We start from the raw sequence: 11,571 nt of genomic DNA on the forward strand, positions 1-11,571 counted from the left end.
CTCTCTCGAAAGAAGTCACATCGTCCTAATAGAATATTTAAAACATTATTTAGAAAAATATGAAGATTGGGATCTTTACATACCCTTCGCGACATATTCATATAATACATCGGTACACGAAGCAACAAACTTTACCCCGTACGAGGTAGTTTTCGGTCAATTAACTAGAGACCCCTTGACCCCGATGTCTCGCGAAGAGCTCCTAACATATCCCGTATACGTTCAAAATCTAGTAGAACGATTGGACGAAATTCACAATTTAACTAGGCAAAATGTAGACAACAGCAAAGCTCGATCAAAATTAAATTATGATCGGAAGTGCAACCAAGTAACTTTTTCACCGAATGACCTTGTCTACGTATTAAAGGAACCTCGTCTATCAAAATTTGATCAACATTACGAGGGTCCTTACAGAATTTGCGAAATTTCAGAACAAAATAATGCGATTTTATTGGCAGGAAACGGTAAGAAAATAGCGAAACACTTGGACAAGCTGAAACATGCTTACGTCAGGTTGAGACCTCCTTGACGACTCTAGTCGCGAAGGACGGTAACTCAAATCGAAGTCAGCAAATTGCAACGGTCAGCGTGGTTTGTTCAAGGATCGACGCTGTTAAACATCCATTCCAATTTCCTAACAAAATCCCTCACTCTCCTTCCTATGAAATTAATTATGATAGGTTTACAGATTTGCCCTACTCCGTCCCAAATCGTGTTTAAAATGACGACAATTCGGGTCGGGAGCCTGCTCGGAATCATGTGGATTGTAACAGCATCAGCGCAAACACCAAAAGATTACGAATTAACTCAATTCAAACATAATTCCGGTCTGTATTACGAAGAACTCCCTACCGTACGAATTTCGCATGTGACCTGGAAACTAGTAACTTCGCTAGAAATCAGCAATCTCTTGAGCATTGGACGAAGTATTCGAAACCAAATAAACCAAGTGGGGGGAATCTGCGCTGCGTATGACGATAAGACCTGTGGGGACGAAACAAACACGAAAGAGATAGACCGCAAATTAGCCGAAGCCAAAGCATACGAAGATCTTGTAAACAACGTTATACAAATCCCCAACCCTTCTCGTAGGAAAAGAAACGCCCCTTTAGGATTCATAGGAACGGTCAGCCGGTTCCTATTTGGCACACTCGACGAGAACGACGCACACTTCTATAATGCCGAATTAGCAAAAATCCACGAGAGCGAGGCACGCGCGGCCGAACTGCTTGGAAATCAGACACATATAGTTAGATCGGAATTCCAAAACGTACACTCCGAAGTAGATCACCTTCGTAATATGACTACGAGAATGAGTTCCAGACTTACCGAGCTTATTTCGGAATTCTGCAAATTAGAAAGGAGAGAACGCATAGCGGAAATAAAATCAGCGGCGAGTAAATGGGAATACCATCTTAACAGGCAAACAGACGAGTATATTAGAGGCTTAACAATTTTAATTGACGCAATTACATTCGCGAAACTAGGAATTTTGCATCCCGCGATAATATCACCAAACCAGCTCGAGGTAATATGTGAAAAAATTCGGCAAAATTCACAATACGAATTCCCATTAACAAAACAAGAAATCTTAACCGAAAGGATGCAAATGATTACACATCTAAAATTAGCGTATGCCACCGATAGAATAATTATTTCAGTGGAAATTCCACTCTTAGATCGCGCACCTTTTAAACTATATCGTCTATATCCTCTGCCAGCATACCAGACGCTCGGCCCTAAGATAAAATCTCCAATACTCATTCTGCCTTCCAACCCGTATCTCGCAATAAATGAAGAAAACGCTCAGTATTTCATGGCAGACCAACAATACCTTGACACCTGCAAGATGCACCCCTCGAAATATATCTGTGAACTCTCGCTACCTCTCGAGTCTTTGGACGAAACCCCTACTTGCGAAACGGAACTGCTAACAAACCCACATAAGATTTCCTGGTCCAGCTGTAATATTCACATGGCTACCATCGGACCTGTTTACATAAAGAAATTGGTGCATTCCAATCATTGGTTATACTCAATAAAAACGATAGGAAAATTACAAGTAAAATGCGAGGGTAGGTTGATAGCACACGAAGACGTAAAAGGAACAGGAATACTTTCACTCCGGCAGGGCTGCAAAGCCACTATCGGAACATCCCTTCTAACCGCAACCAACGCGATCACGTCCCATATCAACAAAACCTACAATCCGGTAGGAAACATCAACATAACATACGTCATGCCCACAATAACGCCCTACCATATTTTGGCCATTCTAAACCAAACGAATAAAGATCTGGGAGCCCCCCGCAACGATAACTCCTTAGGAAACACCGTCGCCCTGGAGAATATCGAGAGGGAAGCCAAAACTCTAGCTGCTCACGAGGGAGTGCAAAACATCATTACATACGGAGTACAGGGTGCCACGGTGACAACAGGAACAATAGGAGTCGTTGTAATTGCGGCAATCGGTATATTTTGTTGCAAGAAGTACAGGAAACGTGGAACCACCCGGGGACACGAGGAATCCGTACGCAACAAAATAGCAATATCAGCACCGATACCGAGCATAGCAACTCCCCACACCACACCTACCTTGATCGAAATGCCCGAAATACTCCCGCACGGACCATACAAGGCAATAGAAGTATACTAGCTCGAAAACGCCGATAGCAACCGTTTCTCATCCGTCAGCATTAACGACGAAGACTCCGACCAACGGAGGCAAGGAGGGAGAAACTAATAAAACCGGAGCGAATTGGCCAGCAGTCGTCCTGTACACCAAGACAGTCGTCCAGTACACCAGCAGTCGTCCAGTACACCAAGACAGTCGTCCAGTACCCCAGCAGTCGTCCCGTACACCAAGACAGTCGTCCAGTACACCAAGACAGTCGTCCAGTACCCCAGCAGTCGTCCAGTATACCAAGGCAGCATGGGACACCACTCGACATACCCGAGGCTGCGAATGGACCCGTATTTCGACGACCGGAGGACCCCGGGCCCATCATCACTGGCCGAAGCAATCCTGCCAGCAAGGGACCAAGCGGGGTTCCTTGGCAGAAGATGCATACAGGGCAAGGCCCTGATGAACCCGAATACCAACGAACTACTTTGTGGAAGCTGCGCACAACTGGAGGAGGATGAGGACCTCCAACAGTTTCACTGGGCTCCGCAGCACTATTCAATCACAGAAAATAGGGCGTGGCACGCGACCCGGTGCACACGTTGCCGAGATCCAATATTGACCGAACGAGGCAACGAAAATTGCACGGGGTGCCTGAGAGCATACCTCGAGATACCCCGTGCACACCGAGCCGCCTACCCACGGCTGAGGGCGGCGCCGCCCAGGTTCGAAGCCAGGACAACGGACACCGGGACCCAAACTGAACAATAAGCAGCGGCCCCGCCCTCCCAAATTAAAGCCCTATAGTATCTCATTTATTTGCATCTTATTTATCACATATACTTTTCTTTTTTTTCTCTCTCTTTGTTCTCCCTTCTTACAAATTTATACTACAACTATACCAATATCATAATCAACTATTTATAAGGAAATTGAAATAATTATATAATTAGTAATAAAGAAACATTTTTCCGTATTACTCCACCAATAAAATTTCACTTTGTAATAACCATTAACAACGGTTATTATGTACTTCTACAGATACTAACAAATTGGTAATGATTGTATCACTACTACCATTACTAATTGCGGTCATTCCTCACTGCAACTACATTAAATTACACAAAATTACTTCATTAAATATAAGTCATTCTCATCTCCAAAAATATGCAACGAACAGAGGATAATCTCGAAAAAGTCTCTTGAGACTATTTCGAGTCTAAGGTGGGGGGTGTTACATCCGGTTAGGAATATTACCTCTTTCCATTGCACATTTTTCTCCTATTACTTCGGAACGCGAAGAGCGAGCGAAAATCGTAAAATCAGCGGCACGTGGAAGCGAGGTTGTCCTTCATCGAAACGCTGACAGAAACGTCAGCGATCTTAACATCCGCCATGACAAATGATAGCTGGTTGCTACCCAATAGCTCCCACGTTCTTCGATAAATGAAGGGGAAAACATTATAAAAGCATTGTTCAGTGTTGAGTATTTGTTCAGTAGTCGCGTGGTATTCCGGCTCTCATTTACATCGTGACAGATTCGGCTCGTGAGACTTTCTTCTACGCCGTGTTCGTTCGCTCTTCGACAATCGCGCTCCGCTTTAATCTCTTATACGCGACAGCGGGCTGAGCGACAACGGTCACTCAGCTGTTCAGTTCGGGTTTCGCGACGAGATCTCTTCCGTGTGCGACGCGACCTTGCGATTACGCGCGGCCTACAGACGAGTTTTATAAGACACCGGACCGCGAAGTGCAACGTCCGAGACGGCGACAACGTATCCCGCAGTGCTTAAACCCTGTATCACGGCTCCGAGCGCCAGCGGGTCTTCCGCCCTTTCAAAGACCCGAAATCCCGATAGAACCGACTTCAGCGACACGAACGTATCATTCATTCTCATCACCATTGGTATGTCAAGACTTATTTGTATCTTTTATTCTATTTTGATTGTTAGAATATATCTTGTCGTTGTTATAAACGAGAGTGATTTCCTATCCCTCCCGTTCCGTATCCCAATTACGTACATCACCGGTAAGTTTAGACAGGGCGTGCTTTAGCACCTTAAAGGAGCCAGGACCCGAAAATATAAATAAAGTAACGACCGCAACGCGGGACGTAACAGGGTCACTCGAACGAGCTCACAGGGTTTTTGTAGACTATTTAAAACATTATTGTTTAAAGAATGATTGGGACGATTGGATTAGATTTGGCATATTCTCTTATAATACATCGGTGCATGAAGGTACAGGCTTCACTCCACACGAACTTGTATTTGGCATCAAGGCCATTATTTCCTCAGAATTTTCAAATCAAAAATTGCCGAAAACGTTTATTGAACATTCAGATGATTTATTCTCCAAAATAACGACAACTCAGGCTACAGCAGCAATAAACTTAGAAAAAGCAAAACAGAAAAGTAAAACAAATTATGATAAAAATGTAAATCCTCATAAATTCAACGTAGGTGACGATGTACAATATATTTATTTAGAGAGCCTAAAACATCTAAATTCGATTCTAGCTGGATAGGACCATATAAGATTAGTAAAATATTTAATGTTCTAACTGCAGGAATAATTGTAGGAGTTAACAATAAAACCAAGATAGTTCATGTCTGTTTCGAAACGGGCGGATTGCCGCAAATTTCGATTGAAAATCGCTGGGATCGCTCAGCGCTGAGCGTGGAGGTGGAAGGAGGACTCTTGCTCGAGTCCAGAAAAACACACGCGAAATTATGAGGATTGACCGAACACTTGGAACGTTTATTGGACGATATACAATAATTAAGACGGAACGAGAACGCGATGCGCGTTCGATATAATTTGTTGGCTGATTGCAACAGAGATAAATTTGTTATAATGGCGCGAGGCACGTGCGGTTTTTCGCGTGAGAACCGTACCGGTATTCTTCCAGTTCTGCTGGGCTATCGGCGCAGGACAATACGCGAGCACCGAGAGTCCTTTTTTGCACACCTCGGTGATTGGCGGTTAGTCATCGCGCGATACAGGTGCGTGTTATGATTGGTTTCGCCGAATTCGCGTGATATTTCGTGGAACGAGCAGCGCGACGGAATCTCGCGAGACCTCGTCCACACTCGGGAAACCTCGGCCGCGCGACGGTGCGCGAGCGCGTTGATTGAATTCCAAACAATATTAATAAACTCAAATTAACCTGTATTAGATTAGACCCTCCATAATAATTATGTATGTTATTGTTTGTGTTCTCTTATTATTCGAATGTTATGTTGTTTCAATTTAAATTAAGATTATCTTAATTTATTTATTCATGAAATTAGTTTTATGTTAATTATATTACGTTCACTTTAATTTGTTCTGGAGTTACCTTATTTGTTTATTCATCAAACTCTTATTGCGTTACTGTGCGTTATTCTGTATTAAGGTTGTTTTGTTATGTTCGTTCATGAAATTAATACTATGTATACGACCATGCTTAACAGAAAATAGGATAAGATGCCACGATAAAGAAAAGTTGTTTGCGAGATGGTGAGTGGTTTGCAGTTTTCCTTGACTCGCATTCTCTGCGGGAACCCGGATGGATCGAGTAGCTTGGCTACCGTGGGGGAAGTGGGAAGAGGGAGCTCAAACACATTTCACTATGTACACCAATTCATTTACATCTATTGACAAAATTATGTTAACGTTCTGTTGAAAATTTGTAGGCTTAGTTAATCAAAAAGAATTAATGTAAACATATATTTTGAAAAAGCTGTTTTCCATAAGAAAACACCTTTGCATAAGGGTGGAGGTGTTGTGAATCTCGCCCTCATCTTGTAGCGGCGTCTAGCGTAAGCTTCACAAGCATGAAATTCAAATTAAGGTATATGATTGTAATTAGAAAAGGAGATAGAAGTGAAGTTGACATTATTTAAGAGCAACTCCATTCAGCTTTGCATTCTTTTAAAATGCATATTTCAATTAATTAATATTTGCTTAGGGATTGCGACGGTTGTCGCGGTGGGTCGGAGGAAGGAGGCCAGCTCAGTCGGCTGCCAGGGGTCGAACGAATGAGTCGAGTCCAGTCGGGGTAACAAGCGGATTTATTTGCCTTATGGGGTTGCAAACGTCGGGGTCCTTATTATCTACACTTATCGGCTAGCTTATATCTAACGGTGTCGGAACGGTGCGGCCGTCTGAAGGCGGCGGTCGCTGGTCGGCGGCGCGTCGGAGTGTTCGCGGCGGTCTCGTCGGTAGGCGGCGCGGCGGTCTGAGCGCGACGGTTTCGTCGGCGAGGCGGAGGGGGGGTTGCCCTCGAACGTGGGACGGCCAGGGGCTGTTCCGTAGGTCGGGTGGAGGAGACCCGTTGTGTCCCCGCCCCCTTAGGTGATGGCCTATGGGGGAAGAGGGGTCAGGATGGCCCGATCAGTGGGTTTCACCCGACACTGTCGGAGGGCCTCTGGGTTAAAGGCTTGCCTGCATGCACTGGGACAACGCCCCAGTGAATGAGTACCTTGGGAGATGGAACCAAAAAGCAGAGAGCTCGATTGCGGTCGGTGTGTGCCGGTGCGCAGGGAGTCGAGGTCTGCCCCGATTGTGGCTCGCGCCGCGGTATTAGTAGCCGCGAGGCACAATCTTATCAACGAGAACCGCGAGGCGCGCGTAGCCATCTCGCGGCCGTGACGGTAGTTGCCTATTTTCATCTTGTAACGAGTTATTCGTTACAGGATGAATATTTTAACAGTCGAATTTCGCTTTTACTCCTTCTCTAAAATATATTAAATCATGGCAAATATGTTAAACACTTGAAAATTATAAAATGAATAGCTGAAAGAAATGTATTAACAAATCAGGAATTATTTCATAATTTAATAATTATTTTATTGGCTCCTGGTATCTAAGGACATATTGTAATTAACAAGATGTAACAAAAACGATCGTTTTGTAAAGGAGTCCATTCCAGTATTGACCCTCGATAAATATAGACGTGTTGTTCAAATTAAAGTTATCTCCTTTAAAAGAAATCTAAAATTTCCTAATGAGCAGAGTTCTTCAGGGCTCCACGGGCGAGGATTTACGCCTGAGATTCTTTTAAAAGAAATCCCTGGAAAAGACCGCAACACTACACACTCCCCCCCGAGTGTATACACTACCTAGATAGGCACGCCTGTTTCGAAAATGCAATCGCAAATGCTATGATACAATATATTAACACGCTACTTATCGCTAATTAAACAACACATAGAATATAGTCACACAAAATATACATTATGATGAAACAAGACATACAATATAATACGCTGCTTATTGCTAATTAAACAAACCACACGATATAATATGCTGTACACATATATCTTAAAAGTAACGCAGGTACTAAAACTAAGTTAGGGCGTTTTATAAGTGCGCACCGCTGGATCGGGCGCGAACGTGACTCTTCTGCGCGAGTACGTTCTTAAACTAAGCGGCCTGGAAGTAGCGGACGAATCGTTGCTGACGGGCACGCTCGCATCGTCGAGATTATCCGGGACGAAGTGAGCGGGTTTTAATAGCTCGACGGAGACACTTCTGGCGGAACCGTTAACGTCAATATTAAAGACGCGATCGGACACGCGCTTCAAAATTTTATGCGGACCTGAATAGGGCCTCTCGAGTGCCTTTTTTGCCACGTTTCGTATGAAAACATGCGAACAATTGTGGAGTTCTTTAAAGTAGAACGCACGTTTCGCATGCTTGTGCGCTACGGGCACCGGACGAACCTGACGCATGTACTCGCGGAATTCCTCGATGAAGAAATTTGGGTCGGCTGAAATATCTTCCGGAAGGAAGAACTCACCTGGAAGGCGCAAAGTGGTGCCGAACAGAAATTCTGCGGGGGACGCACCAGTGTCCAGCCGCACATGGGATCTGAGACCCAGCAAAACCGTGGAGAGAACTCGCGACCAGTTTGCATCTGCATAGCACATGAATCCGGCCTTGAAACCGCGATGCCATCTCTCGATCATGCCGTTTGACGCGGGGTGATACGCCGTCGTACGAATATAACTGCACCCTATTAATGACAGGAGTGCCGAAAACAGACGGGATTCGAACTGAGCACCCTGGTCGGTAGTTATGAACTTGGGTGCGCAATATCGTGAAATCCAGGTCTCGTAGAACGCCCTGGCTACCGTCTGGGCCGTAATATCCGGCAGAGGAACAGCCTCCACCCAACGAGAGAATCTGTCGATCATCGTGAGACAGTACGTACATCCCTGTGACGAGGACAGAGGCCCTACAATGTCAATATGAATTTGGTCGAAACGACCATCAGGGGCGACGAAATGCTCTGGAGTTTGACGGACATGACGCGAGACTTTGGATTGCTGGCACGCGGCACAGTCCTTGCACCAAGATACAATATCTCGATGCATATCCGGCCAGACATATCTCTGACGAATCATGCGGTCAGTGATTTTGCCGCTAGGGTGGGCGGGATCATGAAAGGAGTGGAAGGCTCTTTCGCGAAGGCTCGCCGGAATATACGGACGAATTGCCTCGCCAGTAATCTCACAGAAAACTGGAGCTAGCTCTGGTCCCCACAGGATGATCTTCAATTTCAACGAATGATCCGAAGCACCGCGAATCAGCTGTAGCTGAGTGTCAGAGCCTTGCAATCTTGCAAGCTCGACGAGGTCGAATTCTAAAGGAAGACAAACAGCGTCAATCCTCGAAAGGGAATCGGCGACGGTGTTCTCCGTGCCTGCCACATGTTCAATGCGCGTAGTGAATTGCGCGATGAATGAAAGCTGGCGCAGCTGCCGAGGAGAAGCCTTATCGGACCGCTGCATAAAGGCATACACTTAGGGTTTATGGTCAGTAACCACCCTAAAGTCGCGACCCTCGAGGAAGTGACGGAAGTACTTGATGGCCTCGTATACGGAGGTCAGTTCACGGTCATACGCGCTGTATTTCTTTTGCGCCGAAAAGAATTTCCGCGGAAAGAATGCGAGGGGTTCCCACGAACCTGAAGAACGCTGTTCGAGAGCCGCTCCCATAGCGAAATGCGAAGCGTCTGTGACGACACGCAAATCCGCGCCTACACGTGGATGCACCAGTAACGCTGCGCTGGCAAGGTCTGATTTTACCTTTTCAAACGCATGCACCGCATCCGAGGACCAAACATTTTCGCGTTTGTCATTCTTCCGAGAATCGGTGAGAAACGCGTTCAACGGGGCCTGTGATTGTGCCGAGTTGGGAAGGTTACGGCGATAAAAATTCGCCATCCTCAGAAAACGTCGAAGCTGAGCAATGGTTTTTGGCTGAGGAAAATTGGTGATCGCGTCAACCTTTTTCGTCGTGGGCCGAATGCCCGCACTGTTGATCGAATATCCGAGGAACTCGAGCTCGGAGGCGCCGAACACAAACTTGTCGGCATTCAAACGGAGGTGAAATTCCTTGAGCCTCTGAATCACAGCGCGTAAGTGCTTTTCATGATCCTCTAAGGATTCGGAAGCAACTAGAATGTCGTCTATATGGACGAAGACGAAGTCCAAGTCACCCAGCGCACGATTAATGTAACGCTGAAATGACTGGCTGGCATTCCTAAGCCCGAATGTCATGAACAGATATTCAAACAAGCCGAACGGCGTAATCACCGCCGTCTTCTCGACATCTTCCGGAGCCATAGGAATTAGGTTATAGGCCTTGTGCAAATCGAGAGACGAAAAGACCTTTTTTCCATGAAGGTTAACCGAACAATCATGGAGATGGGGAATCGGATATTTATCCGGCGTAGTTACCGCATTGAGGCGGCGGTAATCGCCACAGACTCGCCAGGAACCGTCCTTCTTAGGAACAAGATGGATAGGGCTCGCTCAAGGGCTGCGAGACGGGCGACAGATGCCGGCCGCAACCAAAACTTGAACTTCGGCTTTGGCTGCACAGACCTTCTCCGGGGAGAGACGCCTAGCGCGCTCCGCAACCGGAGGACCAGAGGTGAAAATGTGATGTACCACATTATGACCCTCCGGGGGCGTTAGAGGGGAAGAACCCGTAATTTCCGGAAAATCGACTAGGACTTCCGCGCACCTGGAACCAGGATTGACCGTATGCACTGAATGAATCAGTGCCGGTCTGACAACTGCAATGGAATAGACCTGCGTCAAGGAATTGGTGAGGCGACGCCTTCGAAGGTCGACTACCAATCCACGATGACGCAGGAGATCAGCGCCAATAATTGCGCACGGAACTGCAGCAATGCAGAAATTCCACTTAATACAGCGCCTCAGGCCCAAGTCTAACTCGCGAAATGACTCGCCAAAAGTGTCTATACGGGTATTGTTCGCGGCGCACAATTTGAGGCCCGCTGGTTCGCCCCTAATTTTCATATTCGCTGGGATCAGCGAAATATCGGCACCCGTGTCAATTAAAAAGTATTGACCGCTTTTTCGGTCGCGAATATGGAGGTGATTGGATTCCCGGGCACCCTCCGCGACGACCTCCGCGCGGGAAGGTGAGACTAGTTTTTTGTTTGCCAGGAGGCAAACTTGGCGCCCCAACTTTTACAGGAAGTTGGGTTTTCCGGGTACTTCGTGTGCGCGACACACAACCGGGGTGTCGCGCGCTCCGCGGAACGGCCGCGGTTCCCGCTCGAACGCGAGCGCGACACCGCACGAGAACGCGGTCTATTATTCCGCGCCTCTAAACGCGCCACCCGCTCGGATAGGGACGTTATGCTGGCTAAAATCCGCTTTATATCACCCTCCACGGACGACGGAGAGGGTGCACGCCGCGAGACCGTCGCGACGCACGTGTCGGCAGCGCCCGCGGAGTCGGCCAATTTATCGGCCGCCTCCGCCAGCCTGTTTAGATCGTCACCGCCGGTCGCCACCAAGATCGCGCGGTGAGTTGACGGCAGCTGATCGAAAAAGATGGATCGAATTACCGAGTCATCACAGGCTTGTAACCTTTAATTATATGTTTATATATATATATATATATATATATATATAACGTAA

This window comes from Dufourea novaeangliae, unplaced genomic scaffold (genome assembly GCF_001272555.1).
Source record: "Dufourea novaeangliae isolate 0120121106 unplaced genomic scaffold, ASM127255v1 scaffold271, whole genome shotgun sequence".
NCBI lineage: Eukaryota > Metazoa > Arthropoda > Insecta > Hymenoptera > Halictidae > Dufourea > Dufourea novaeangliae.